The following is a 15,375-nucleotide window of genomic DNA, read 5'->3' on the forward strand; positions in this document are numbered from 1 at the left end:
TGATTTAATAAGTAATTGAATTCCTGAAGACCTGTGTCTAAGCACATATTTGCTTCAAAACTTAATTGCTCACCAAATCCATTATCATCATTAATTTTTTCTCATTAAAGGATATCTATAAATGCTAGCAAATGTGGCATGTTTCGGAACGGGAAGTATATTAAAAAAACAAAAAATTACAAAATGCTGATAGTGCTGCCAGGATCCTGTCCGAGCTAGATGCAAAAAGATAAAAACCATGATTAGCCCATGCAGGAACAAGAAACCAGTGGGGTGAGGATTCTTAGGGACAACGAAATGTTGCTGTTCCTGTTTGTCATGTCTTTCCATGCTGTCACATAATGCGAGTACAGCATTTGTCGAAGATTAGAGCCCAAGGAATTCGCTACTGAGCCTTGTTGTGCATCGCTAGCATTTCAGATCTCTTGAAGGTGCAGCAAATCTGGCCCTGACCACCGTGAATGTTGGACATCCATGGATGCTCAGAGGCCTTATTACGCGGCTTAGAAGCCAAACCCTTTGGCTCTGTACTTTTTGACAAAGGCTCTACAGCAGTTTTCTCACAGATTCATGCTGATATTGTTTCGTTTTCGCTCTGGCCAACTGTATCATGTTAACATTGAAAAGTTATAGCAGAACGGTTTGTGTTCCACTGCCAGTATTCCAAACAGTACTAAAAAACTAGACATGTAAAACATGTACATCAGATAGAAGAGGTAGCTGTGAAGGAAAGACGAAGTGGTTTTTAAAAACTGATGAGCTCAAAACCATCGAAGTGTGGTTTATTTTAAGCCAAGTATCTAAATGCACTCTCAAAAAAGGTCAGCAGAGTGCCTTCTTTAGATTTTCCAAAAGGAACACCCAGAAGGCTGCAAACAGAAGAATCCTCACAGAAGCGATGAGGTTTTCACTACAGGTGATGGCCAATGAACAGGAAAACTGCGCCTTGATAGGTGAGGAGGCATGCTGTAAGTGCTTGGTCCTGCAAAATTAAAAACGAAATATCACTGACATTTCGAACACTTGAAGAGGTGCAAAAAATACTCTTGCATTTCAGTATAATGCACATTATGACTGCAGTATCCTAGGGATGACCTCATGAGTGGGTGATTCACCCCTCCTCAAAGTGAGAAATTTTACATAGAAAAACCATGCTCAACCCAATATTTCGAGAATAAAGTCAAAGAAATCTGATGTTCAAACATTGTCTCTGACAGATTTTTAAAGATAATGGTAAGCAGGCTAATGTACTTCGAGCTATCAACACTCTAGCTTCAACTTCTTTGCCCACCACTATGTGCAGGAGACCTTGGCGTCAAGATTTGTATCAAAACTTTTTCATTCATGATTCGTTAGTATGGATGAATCACTTTGCGAGAATTTTGCTCGGAAACCAAAGTGTCCATATTAAAGAGGTGCGACTGTGCATATGATTTGTTCATTAGAGCCGTGATCACATTTAGTGGGCCATCACAACTGTGAAGAAGTTGAAGAAAATGCTGCAATGGCCTCCCTGCCAACATTTGAAAATCATATTCTAGCTATGAGACAACTGGGCTGCTCAATCTCATTTAATTGCAACCAGTGCAACAGCCTAACTGTAATGGAACTAGAGGCTAAAGAAACAATGGTGAGCCACTGCTCACAAGGGAGCGTGATACAAAGTGCGTATTCGAAAGGTACAGCTGCACACGAAAGCTACCACTCCTGCTTTATCCGTGACATTTGATACATATGGCCACCAGAGGAATTTTTGCTGAGCATCGAAGAAGCAAATGTTCTCTATGGAATCACATTTTGAGCACCTATAACAGCCCAACAAGCAACAATCAATACTCCCAGTGAATCATATTTGTGTGTGTATACTGAAGACCTAAAAATATAAAACTGATATGGTGTTGTTCAAAGTGTATATCGCCATTATACACAGGTTGTGAAGTGGCAGTCTACAATGATTGGATGCCATCGAAGACTACAACACAAAACACTCTTTTCCAAATGAAAATAAAAAATAGCTGCACCGTATCCAGACCTCATTACCATTTGTCAATAAAATGTAAAAACCACAGTCGCAAAAGCAAATAATGGTGATCGCATCTTCATAGTTTCGTGGAAGTCTAAAGAAACCACAACCGTCTCAACATTCGATTATTGGTTATTTGAAAAGAGTGGTAGTGAACAAGCGTGAAAATGAGACGGTAGCAATGCAAATCCCAAAATAGCAGCGTGTCAGTACGCTGAATCTGGTTTAGTCATGAAAGTACTCTATTTTCAGAACTGAGCATAGTTGAAGCAGTTACAATGGCTCCTTAATCCTACTGTTGTCTGTTTTTTAATTGCACGTGTAAATATGCCTGAATTATAAAGAAAATCCCTTGGGGGTCAGCAGCTCCTTACTGTCACTGTTTGCATCCCGCCTCTTTGCAAGATAACGAAACACCAGGGCTTTGTGCCAGCCCATTTCTAAAGTCGATTACTGTCGATTGCATCTCGACCGAAACCAAAACTTGCTACTTCGTTCCGGAACTAAGCGAAACAGATAAAAGTACACAGTTCCACTTGCGCGTTCTTTTGAACGGCCGCAGGAATTCGACCTCGCTCAGTCTCAGTTGCCGTATGGTGTTTTTTTTTCTACACCGTTCGGAAGGTTCCGAATGGCGACAAACACTCCGTTAGAGACGGCTGATGAACGATTGCGGACCTCGTTAGCACACCGTCAGTTCTAGCTGGTGTTGCTTCGGTATTTATGATATCATGTGCACCGTTTTGCCGGTGTTCTCGTCTGGCGATGCGGTGTTTTAAAGCGGACGAACACCGATAAACCACCCATCTCGTGTCATTCGTGTTTAGTGTGTGGTGCTCCGTGACTGTTCTCGTGACCTGCTTTCGGGCGTACATTTTCTCCATGAGAGTTGTGCCGTTATAGACCTGCGGCACAGAACCGTTACGTTTTCTACGGCGAAATCCAACGACACCTCCGACTCTCGTCAACGCAGCTCCCCCTTCGTATTTCCCCTGAAAGTGCATTGATCCCACCGCGCGCCAGTGTTTTTGCAAGCATCGAATGCGATAATGGGCTTCGTGATGGACCTGCAGTCGGAGAGGGCAACCTTTCCTTGCTGCTGACAGACGGAAATCTGCTCGGCCCGAAGCCTTGTCCACCTCCGTAAGAGTCGGTCGGAACTGCTGATTACTAATTTTACAAACGAACCTCGTCACCTTTTCCGAGCTACCGTCATCGCGTGGACCGACCAATTGGCTGATGTTACTGAGTTCTTTGCATGCGATTCCATGGGACGTTCAGACATGTTCCTGGATTGCATCGATATTACCACCGAGCTCTCATGGACTCAACAGCGTGACCTCTGCGCCCTACTGCTCTAATGCAAAACTTGCTTCGCATCCTCCTCAAAAGTGTGGCAAGCGACGATTACGAAGCATCGCATAATCATTTCCCATGACGCTGGCCGCATACGACAGCAGACGTACCACATTTCCTCGAAGGAACGCGCCGCCATCCAAACCAAGGTCAAGGAGCTGCTTACAGATAACATTATTCAGCAATCTAAGAGCCCGTGTTCGTCGCCCGTCGTGCTGGTTAGAACGAAGAATGGGACATTGTGCTTTTGCGTTTATTACCGTAAGCAGAACTCCATAACAAAAAAGTGCGTCTGCACGCGGCCCCACATCGACGACTTACTCGACAGACTTCACCGCGCCAAGAATTTTTCGTCGATAGACCTAAGGAGCGGATATTGGCAAATTGAGGTTGATGAACGGGACCGCGAAAAAACTGCCTCATCACAACCGACGGCTCAAATGAATTTAAGCAGTCCTCTTCGGCCTTTGCTCAGCGCCGACGACGTTTCAGCGCACGATGGAGATTTTCCTGGCTGGCCCTAAATGGCATACCAGTTTAGTTTACCTCGATAACTCGGTGTAGTTTTTTTGAGAAGCCTTCGACCAACACCTTGAACTGAGCACTGTGTTGGATGCCTTGCGTTTGGCCGACTTGACAATTAAACGCGAGAAATGCCGCTTTGGGTACAAAGAACTCACGTTTATCGGTCATATTTTGAGCGCCGACGGCTAAGACCCGATCCCGAGAAAACTGCCGCCGTAGCCGAGTTTTCCCGTGGTACTGTAAAGAAAATGCTGAAGCGCTCCTTCGGTTTATGCGGCTAGTACCCCAGTTTATCGCCGACTTCTCCAAGATCGATGAACCTCTGACCCGTTTAACGCGTGACAATACACCATTCGTCTTGACTGCCGAGCAACAAGCTGCCTTTACAGAGCTGCGCCGACGGATGCACACAACCCCTGTGCTTGCTTACTTGGTGAGGAGGCTGCTACAGAGATACAAACTGACGCTAGCAACATCGAGCTGGGTGCCGCCCTCGTTAAACATCAAGGCGTGGAACGTGTGATCGCATATGCGAGTCGCAGACTCTCGAGCACCGAAATCAACTACTCCACCCCGAAAAAAGAGTGCCTCGGTGTCGTCTGGACCACGATAAAATTTTCGCCTTATATCTACGGTTACCATTTCAATGTTGTCACAGGCCCCATTCCTTGTGCTGGCTGACCAATCTCCGGGACCCATCAGGGCGCTTTGCACGCTGGAGCCTTCGCTTTCAGGAGTTTGATTACAAAATTGCCTATAAGTCAGGAAGTAAACACGAAGATGCCGACACGCTCTCACGTGCACCTGTCGAGCAAGCTCATGACAGCTCAGAGGATCACAATTGTTTCCTAGTTGTGATCAGCAGTTCGGGCTTGGTGGCAATGCAGCGTGCTGACGCTGACTTGTGGTCTGTCATGGATCACCTAGAGGGCCATGCTTACAACGTGCCTCGACACTTTTCCCCTCACTTGTCCTCTTTTTGCATTCGCAATGGCGTATTGTACACGAAAATTTCCAACAACGGTAACCCTAGAGTCACTGCAGCACGGCGGTAAGCAGGGGCGGCCATTTTGTTGTTTATCATTGTTGCCAGATTGCCGCTTCGGCGCTCTCGCCGCTAACCTTGGCCCGGCCATTTTGTAAACAACGTTGTTAGCCACCCTGCGCTGCGGCGGGGATCGTAGCCGTACGGCATGGAAAGCGGAAAGCGCATGAAGCGTTTTCCATCATTCTGCGAGTTGAAACAGCCAACAACGCAGCAAAACGGCATCCTCGTATGCTCTTGTGCAGCTGAAATGCTGCGAGGCGCGGAATCCCTGGTCACTGAGTCGTTCACCGGCAGCACTCGCAGCGTCGCAGCACTAGGACTACCACATTTGCTCGACTGAAAACGCATAAGCCACAAAATGGCAGCCCCCATGAACCGTCGCAGTGTAAACAAATATCACGTGATGCGAACTGACCAATGATCGTGGCGGCGGCACAGAACAATAGAAGAAAAGAGTGCCGGTACTCTAAGTCTTTATTTAGTGACTCTAGGTAACCTGACTTACCTCCTAGTCCTGACATCAGACCTCCGCGACGACATTCTTTCAGCGTGTCATGATGGACCCACCTATGCCACTTGGGATTGGCACGCAGGCTCGCTTGAGTGCGTCAGGTCTATTATTGGCCTAAACTTGCAACGGACATCCACCGCTACGTCAGAGGAGTGTGAGTGCCAGCGTCGTAAGTCACCACCGCTTAAGCCCGCAGGTTTGCTCCCACCAATTGCACCCTCTCGGACACCTTTTGGCCAAGTCATCATCTATATTCTGGGCCAATTCTCTGTTTCTCTGTGTCATCTTTTCGCAATAAGTGGGTAATAGTTGCGACTGATTGTTTGACGCGCTATGCGGGAACTTAGGCGGTGCCGCGGAGTACATCCTCTGAAATCGCGTATTTCTTCATACATCGCATTGTTTGAAGGCACGGCGCCCCGTCTTCCATCATCACTGACAGGGGCACCGCGTTTACAGCGCAGCTCATGCACGAGGTGTTCCAGCTTAGTCACACGACCCACCGGAAGACTGCATACCACCCTGCAGTCAAACAGGCTCACGGAGCTCTTCAACAAGCCCTTAGCACACATGTTTGCAATGTACGTCCACGTACAGCACAAGACTTGGGACGAGATCTTCCAATATGCGACTTTTGCCAATAACGCGGCGATTTGGGAAACGACTCGCCTTACGCCGTTTACCCTCGTCTACGGGCGTGACGTACAAACGATGCTAGACGCCATGCTTCCGTGCACCCCTCACGGTCAGCCGCTCACGCCATACGCCTACGAGTATTCCCGGCACGCAGACGACGCCGGCCAACTGGCCCGTATGTACATCCAACATCAGCAGGCAACAGATGCACAACGCTACAACCAACGACATTCACACGTCGAGTACCACCCCGATGATAAGGTGTGGGTATGGACACCAGTATGTCGCCCAGTCCTGTCGGAGAAGCTCCTGAGCCGCTACTTTGAACCGTACAGAGAGCTTCACCGCATAACGTATGTGATGTATTAGGTCCTCCCCGATGGCACTCTGCCGAGTTCGCGCCCTCGACTTCAGCGTGAGGTCGTGCACGTACTGCGTATAAAGCCTTATTTTAAGCAGTAACGGACGCCTCTTTCGTGCTTTCTTTTGTTTTATTTTTGCCTGCAGCCGTGCAGCGGCCCGTGGCTTGCTTTTCTTCCCCCGTTCACTCAATGTGCACCCACGTCCTAGCTTTATTTTTTGAGGGGAGAGAAAATAATTCCGCCAGGTGTCCCCGGGTGGCGCCTAGAGGGCAAAGAAGTGAAAGACGCGCATGCTCTTGAAGCTGGGACGCTGCTCCAGTGCTTGCTGCCTGTGCCTAGCCCCTTTGGCTCTGAAATTTATTTCTGACAATATACAGAATCTTTGCGTAATCAGGGGTAATGTAAAGAACTGCGATGGCTAGAATTCATGTTTGAAATTTTGCAGCAGTTTTGCATGACAACACACTTTTGCATTTCATAAAAATCTGCAGGCATAAGTTGCTTCGAAGTCATGCTGCACTGGCTGGGACTGGCTGTTCATGGCACTCATGATGGCATGAATATACATATAATCTACACGTATTCGCACTCCGCAAACTCCACGGCAGCAAAACATTTCATTAGAAAATGTATGCATTTTCTTCACCTGCACGTGTGGAAGGCCATTGGATACATTCGCACACAGCTCCCAACGACATGTGGGATGCCACTCTGTCGAAGGATGAATCCCAAAATAAAACGTAACTAATTATTAGCGACGGCAGCGGACGAGCATACCCATGCTACGCTCGTCCGGGTAGAGGAAGGAAAAGAACCTTCTTCCTGCAGCCGGGCAGGCTGTTTTTGTAGCCACCGGCGGTGACGCATGCCTCGCGTGACGCAGCGCTGGCGCTGTGTCTTATCGGCAAGGAATCCAGCGTGTGGCGGTGTTAGGCTGGTCCGGGTGATAACAAGGTGGAAGCTGCGCGGAAATGTGCGCAGAGTGTATCCCCACAGACGTATCGGGCCTTCTGCGGGTCTAATTTGATTCCAGTTTCTCCGTGTCCATACAATTGTTCCCAAAGAGACGAAGCGAAGGTGGATAGCGTACAGTTTCATCCGCTCAGGTAGGGATGGTGGGCGATCCGCAGAGCACACGAAGGTAACCACAACAGATACTCTCGTGGACTGGAACAGGCTGGCACAGAAGGGGGCTCACGGCAGAAGACCGTCAATGTAGACCACAAAACAGAGCCAGGGAGTTAGGATAGAAGGCTGGGTTTCAAAGATCACGAGCACAACACCAAACACTCGAAGATTTTGCGCATCAAGTTACTAACATACAAAGGAACGGAACGCCAAAATGACCCGGACGGCTCTGAACCGGCAACAGCGACCCAGGCAGCGCCGCAACGCAGCGTGAGGTTAGTTAAACATGCAAAGGACTTGCGCCGCCTGTTACGGTACAACGGTATACGGCCGCTCGGTTAAAAATTCTAAACTTAGATAAAAAGAGAGAGAAGGACAAGAAAGTTTTCCTTGTTTAAAAATCTTCTTTTCTATCCGCACAAGAAATGGGGAAAGGGTTGCGGAAGTATCCGGTAAGACAGCGCCTTCCACTTTCCTACGCCTGCCGCTATCAAAGCTGTGATAAAAATCGTGCCAACAGCAACGGCTCAGAGCGTCGTTGTTGCTAACGGCCCGTGTAACCCAATGCTTGATTGCGGTGGACAGCCTTTCGACATGGCTTTGCGTTTTCAAGCCTACGTGATTCGCTTAGTGTCTATTCCCTCGAATTTAGGAATAAACCCAGCGAATAACCGTTCATTTGATTTTTTTTCTGAAAACTTGGTGTGGGGACGCGGAGCAATCGATCCGTTGAAATGATTCTCACGCAAAGATGCCACTTGAGAATCGTGCTGATTTTACTTAAACTAACGCGCGCTATAAGTATTAACAGCTTATAAAATCCATCGTTTAGAAATCCCTGTAGACTAGAGGAGCGGAGGTTTTGTGGTTAACAGTTATCGAATTGCTCCCAAGTGCATAGGTGCAAACAATTAGTCAGCAACTATTGTGCACGACCTTGTCCAAACACGTGTTAATGTGCTCTCAGATGTAGAGCTACCCTGTATATTGTGCATGCGATTTAGAGGGTGGAGCACTGCCTCTGACATGTGACTACACTAAGCCACGGCAATCTCAAAACCACGCTACCGATGCCCTGCACTTTCAGAAGCTGAACTTAATTGCGACAAAGACTTATCCGAGCGTGCACGCGCGTATTGCACGCACAGAAGCTTTGCGAAAGATGCATGACTAACCATTTACAGGAGAAGGAAAGAGGCGAGAAAATAGAAACCGTGAAGCAAGAGAGGCAGTCAATTTATGGTAGCAAGCTGGCTTCGGAGAAAGTGGCGCTGTGGCCTCTCTTTTGTGCTCTGTCTCCTCCAGTGGTATGTAGTGATGGAGGACTGGATTCACGCAGGAAATCGACAGAGGCGGAGGAGCTTTGTTCTGCGCATGACCTAACAGGAAGCGCTCTGGATTTTCACGGTGCTGAGAAGTCTGCGATTCGCGGGCGCGATGATTTCACCTCTACTGCTCAGCTCTAAATGCAGTTTTGTTTTTTTCCCCGGAAACGCGTAGCACTGAAAGCCTAGTGCGTACCCCTCGAGGACTTCCCAACACAATTCGAATCGAGAGATCAGGCTTCCAGGTCACGCGGCAGGTCGAAGTTTCACTGCCATGGTATACCTGCGTGGCCTCAAAACCATCCGCGGATCACACCGTCCGTTCAGCCGTTGTGTTCGGAAGTGGTTTGTACGTTACTTAGTACAAAATCGCTGCTTTAAAATTCATGTTTGCTTTGCCTGGTGATCGTAGATACGGCGGAGCTAGTAAAACGTTCAACTTTCATGCAGTTCGTGAAAATGTGACCACATGTAGAAGTTTGTGGGTTTTCGTCTTAGAAATGTGTTGGACTTTAACGATGGAAGCCTATGCTGCTTTTGCTTAACTGGAACCGGACGACAGTGCAACAAACCAGTTACTGCAAGACGTCAAGTTCTCTTTGTAGGAAATACTTGTTATATCAAGAAAAAATCGAACAAAAATGAAGAACGTAGACAGAACAAACACCACAAGCGTATACAGTGGTTTCCCGGGGCGCACGTTTGAGATTCATTCATAACCAACGTCTGGACCTGTCGACGGAGGTGCTGAACGCAATTTAGGTCGCAGCGGCACCAAAGGTCGCTCGTACAATAACTGTCGCACAGGGAGTCCGAGAGCCCAAAGATTAGCGCACATCTCACACTTGTACTGGCAGATCCACGTTGTCACTCCCTGAAATGCGCCCCTAATTTATAGGTGGCGGCTCGCTGCTTGTCTCGCTAGCGTTGATAGAAGGCGCTTCTGGACTATATCTTCGACGCTCTCACTGCTGTGCTGCTACGAGGCGTAGCCCCTGGCATCCAACAGGCTCTGCGCATAACATGTGCTCATCAGCGACTGTCAAATTTCCGCGCATGCGTAAGGCTTCGAACTGCGAGTGCGTTTCTCGACGCTGCACGATCAGCGTCACGTTCGGCAGCGCTTGCGGTGGGATATTTCCTGTGCGCTACCGTATAGTTTCGCTGTTGAAGGCTGCTACAGCTGTCGCTGCTGCTTTTTGATGTAAGTTTACAACGTTAAGGCGCCTGGTTAGGAAAAATCTGGTGTTGTTCAGGCAGCGTTGTTTTATCCAAAAAGCACATGTCATGCGTCTATTTCTGGAGTAAAAATAATTTAAAATAGCGCCTGTTATGTGAATTGAAAGTAGGCGCATGTCTTAAATTACTTATCTTTCTGAATGAATTATTTTCGGCAAAAACATTCCTCAAATTTTTATCAGGATTCAGAAGCGCGTCTGAAGAGCCACCAGCCAAGCAAGCTTCTAACTAGATCATTTATGCACGCTGATTTGGCTGACGCACAAGATAGGGTGATGTGTGAGTGCCATGTTGGCTGAATTTCAAGGATTCTTCAGTGGTAATCAGTCGAGTTTAGTATATATGGGCTAATGCGTGAAATAATAATAACGTAAATATTACGTGCTTGCATTGCCGTGTGGAGCAGATTAAGAAGAAGGTGGAACTATAGTGGTGTTAATTGTTACCAATATGTGAATGTGAGCAAAGGACTGCGATTGTGGGCAAAGAGAAACCCGTGAAAGATGCCGGGAACGTTTTTGCGTCATACCCTTAACTGCGCGCTTAAGTGCCGGTCAAATTTTTTCTTTGGTTGCTTTTTTTCTGTGTTGGCTCTGTCGAGAAAAAGCCAGATTCCACCGATAACGAAGCTAACAGATTGGAGCTGAAGAGTAGGTCATGGCGGCAGCCGCATGCTTAACCTGTAGCCTCTCATGCTGTGTTTTATGGTGTTCATCAACATTGACTATGAGTATGTGCCACGCATGAACTGCTCTGAAGGTAAAAGTGTGACAGCTGTTAGTAAATATTTTTGTTTCGTTAGCTTCTTGAGTTCTTAACATCAATGAAGTCGGCGCCTTTATACGTATATTTATAAGACCGTAAGCGCTGAATTCTCCTCCAATGAAACTCGTCTTATCAAATTAACAATTTATGATTAAAACATGCTTTATTCATCGATAATATGTACTTACGATATGGGTAATTTCGATTTAAAGAAAAAAGAGGCTTTGCATCCAGTATCAAGCCAGCCGCCACCGCTGTATAATAATCTTGGGTCCTATTCAACGATAGCTTTGCTTTAGTTTCTAACAAGGCTTTATGTTACGGTAAAATATGGCGTTATTTAAGATTGCATCTTTTTATTATTTCTTAGCAATAACGGACACTCACACACTGCTCACGTAGTATAGCTATGTCTGCGAACTGTCTAGTTTATCACTTCAATTTCTCATTCTGATTTGTGGGCTTCTTGCTTAGCCTAAAATCTGCGCAATGTGATTTACAGAAGTATTTTCGGCCCGTGTTTACAAACTACATTTGGCTGTTATGCGAGCACGAAACAGAAGTGTGCTGTTGGGCGAAGCTAGAGCACGGAACGGCAGCAAGACATCCTTCTTAATTGCATTATAATCTACAGTAGCGCACTGAGAAGTAACGAGATACAAAATATGTTAGGCGACAGCCGTTAGAAACATACAGTGATAGAAACAAAGTATCAAGTGAAAATTCCGTACTTTTCCTCCCGCGGTTTTTCGTAGTTTTTGCCCCACTTGCCCAAACGAACATCTATTAATTTTTTTTACTTCGCAGCAACATCCCCGAAAAGTTTTTTTTGTTGCGTCGTGTAAAGCGCTAGTTAAATAAATAGGCACACCTGCTTCGCCAATATCGTGACGCACTGTGAAAATTCTCTTTTTGGTTTTTGGAAGCAGTGCATTTACTTTTGCGCAGCTCCGAAACTAGAGAACAATATTGTTATCCCTGACCTTCCATGTCAGCACGCAGTGGTAGATATCATTATTTGCGCCATGCATTGTTAGGAAGACCAGTTCTGAATTGTAATGCTCGAGACCAAGAATGCGTTTGAAACCGTCAAACCAACAGCCATTTTCAGAAGTGTTCTCTTGTGCCCGATGAGAGGCTCAGGTAGAAATGGATAGGGTTGGCACAGCCGGTGTCAAAACTGTCGGGGAGAAAGGTCATTAACATTTTGGAGAGGCTCCATAGAGATTTTAACGAAGGCCTCAAATGCCAACGAATCGGACTTCTCCCATGGTGATGACGTGGAACACTTCTATACAGTGAGAATAGCACTTAATATCGTGGTCACCGCAGATAGGTTTGTGGCAATTAATTTGAATTTGACTCCGAAGATTTGGTCACAAACCTGATTTGTTCTGCAGTGATGGCCTACCCAGAAAGCCCCCGTATGGGGCTCTTCACATTTCCTGTTTTAGCTATGAATTGTCGACTCAAGATCATTCTGCGGGAAATTTTGGAAAGGTGCAGCAAGTGCTAATTGAGGTTTAGTCCAGCGGTGGTAGCTGTTAAACAAGAGGCAAGGGGCTCAGCGCTTGTTCTTGTACGTCATGGTGCTCTGTTTCATGCCGAGGAGGCCTTGACAAAGCCGCCTCATTGTTAATGCTTCCAGCAGGATGCGCCATCGTTTCCTCCTTTCCCGGAGGTTATACGTGGCTTTGGAAGCAGGTTATGGTACTCAACCAGGCTGCTCAACCTTCTTCGGTACCCAGCCGCAATGTTTGCACCTGCTTCGAGACTGTCGGAGAGGGCGGCATTGCATCGCGTGTATTTGGTACGCAGCCAGACAAGGGAGGCGCTTCCAACCCAATGACTGCCGCCGAAGAAGACGGTCTCTTTGCGCTTTCTACCCAACGGGGACTGCTGCAATTTGGCGTCCCCGTTGAGAATCTAGTGCTTAGGACCTGGGTCGTGCAGTGAGCATGGCCTCAGGAACGTAGCTAGCCATCAAGTTTATATACGCGACCTCAATTAAATCGATTCTTGCCTGATGCTAAGGGGAGTGCTTGGTAATTGAACTTGGTAACTGCCCCTTTTCCTTGCTTTAAGGCGTGCGATCAACTCGGTTTTGACGGCCGCGCCCTTTGAAGAAGAACCGATGGAGACTGACAAACCGAGCTATGCGTGGTCGGTGATCCACGCCATGCACCATGCTGCTTAAGGCAGCCCTGAAGCAGAGCAGTTAGCTTGCAGTCCAGCTTCGGAAGTAATGACGCTTCGGGGCTGCACGTGTCGGTACTATGTCGCCCAACTCCCGGAAAACATGGCGCCGTATATAGGGACGAAAATTTGGCTTGCGCCGGTATACGGATTCATGCGGGTGGTGTGCTTCCAGTGTTTCGGGATCCGCTCACTCTTGCAGGTCTTGCAAGCTGCGTTTTCGCACTTATTTTCTACTTGGGTGGTGGCGCAAAGGTCCCAATTTGTCAGTTTGTAGAATAATGTGGCACAGCGGCTAAAACGCGTTCCGAAAGTGCGCTACGATGCCTGGGTTAATTGGAGACCGTAGCTCTTTTTCTTCAAGTTCTGCAGACGACAATGCAAAAAATATTATATGCGTATGCAAAGCGCAGCTCCTAGCTTTCTTCGTCTTTTTGTGGTCATCTAAATTTAAAATAAAATTTAATGCAGATTTCTTCTCTTCGTGCTTCTATCTAGGCACTGGCATATGTGTCCTCATTGCAAGATCCCTACATATGGCACCTGCAACCCGAACTGGGGGCAATGCTCACTGCATCATCAGATGTCTCTGCGGTCAGTAATAGCGACTTGTGTCTCCCAACCCTTGGATTTGAGCATTTGATTGAATTCACTAAAGCATTAGGGGTATGAAATTGCGCGATTCAAGCCACGTTTCACGAAAATCTTGCACTGTAGAATCTGCAGGCTGGGTTGGCGCGCGTCCTACTGTTGACGGTTACGTCGCGCAAGGTTGGTTTGACTTCTCTGGCTTGGTTAACCAGTAAACCAAGTAAGAAACGACGAATTCGCGATGCCAGCGAGGTCAACCGGTGCCGATTCAGGGCCATTGCTCCCGGGACGGGGACTGTCAAACATGTTGTATCCCAACCGGTGACGGCCACGAGCAGTAATAAAGCATCGGTTCCTTCCTATACCATAAAGTTGATCACACGAAACAGCAAAAATGTTGCGGCGGCACAGAGAATCCAGGGAACTAGTAGAGGCATATCATATTGACAAGGTGGGGTGCAGCATGCATTAGCAAGCCCTCATTATCATTGGATAAACCACGAAATCACCTGTTTGGAGCATGCATTTGCAGCAAGGTAGATTTAATGTGTTCAGTGATGACGCAGTGTTTCTTGAATATTTTTGTCCTGTGTAGTGTTTGGTGGTAATAGTATATGTACACACGTGCGTAATAAATCACCAGTTGAAAGCCAGCGCTCCTGTCGTCGTGTTTGTTCCGTCCTTGTGTTTTTTCCGCGCTGTTTTACCATGGATTCTGGTAAGTACTCTCTAAAGCTCGCAATTTTATTGTTTTATATGTGCCAGCGGTTTGCTAAATAATTTTTCCCAAATCCTGTTGTTTGCTCGACCTGGTGTTCTTGGTTTTGTTAGACGCCTACATCAAGTTAGAAAAACGAGGGCTTGGTCTAGTTTCATGCAAATTTATTGTGGCTTTTTCTGCACGGATCGTAATTGACACACGATGCCTAACGCGCATGATAGGGCGGGAAACCTGCCATGGCCTATGGCTATATCAGAAAGGGCCTAAGCCATTTACTGCCATGGCCTATGGCTATATCAAAAAGGGCCTAAGCCATTTAGGAGCGAAAATTTTGAAACATCTTCACATGAAATCGGTAAAATTGCCAACCCATGCAGCATAAAAATAGAAATCCGATGCTACCATAATGGTGGCTAAAACTTGCGTGGCAAAAAGTCCTACGCCGGCTTTTGGAAAATCCGAGACATTTTTCATCAATGGCCCATTACTCCTTAGACGACTGGGCCTCTGCTTCGCCAGTCTATCGAATGTAGCATATAATTCTTCCCTGGGCTGAGCCTATGCTCAGCCAGTCAGTCAACAATGACCCGAGAGGAGATAGAGGAGAGATTTTTACTGAATACAGGAGAGGCCTGCCTGGTTGGTGACATAGCATGCTACCCAAGGAGAGGGTGCATGAAGAGAAGATAGGAAAAGAGAGCGAAAAAGAGAATAAAAGAAAAAAAGAAAGGGCGAAAGGTGAAATTAAGCATACTCACACTAACACGCTCACAAATGTGCATAATTATCAAAGGGAGTTAGCCAAACCCCTGTCTCCAAGAAAAACTGATAATCCTTTTCTCTCGCGCGCACACGAAGCAGCATCCCTCGAGGGTCCAAGCACACTGTAGGTGCATGGGACCGTCCTAAAGCGTTTAGCAGTGCGTTGCGATGGTTAATAAAGTTTGGG

General features: G+C 47.0%; 1 long non-coding RNA gene across 1 annotated transcript in view; it reads right to left on the reverse strand.

Annotated features, from left to right (window-relative positions):
- The window catches only part of LOC144111508 (uncharacterized), a 653,424-nt gene that overhangs the window by 108,791 nt on the left and 529,258 nt on the right, over positions 1-15,375 (reverse strand). Inside the window, exon 4 of the long non-coding RNA XR_013310070.1 lies at positions 11,107-11,192. This is a non-coding gene — a long non-coding RNA (uncharacterized LOC144111508). The remainder of the gene's footprint in view (positions 1-11,106; positions 11,193-15,375) is intronic.

This window comes from Amblyomma americanum, chromosome 11, assembly GCF_052857255.1.
Source record: "Amblyomma americanum isolate KBUSLIRL-KWMA chromosome 11, ASM5285725v1, whole genome shotgun sequence".
In the NCBI taxonomy this organism is placed as follows: domain Eukaryota; kingdom Metazoa; phylum Arthropoda; class Arachnida; order Ixodida; family Ixodidae; genus Amblyomma; species Amblyomma americanum.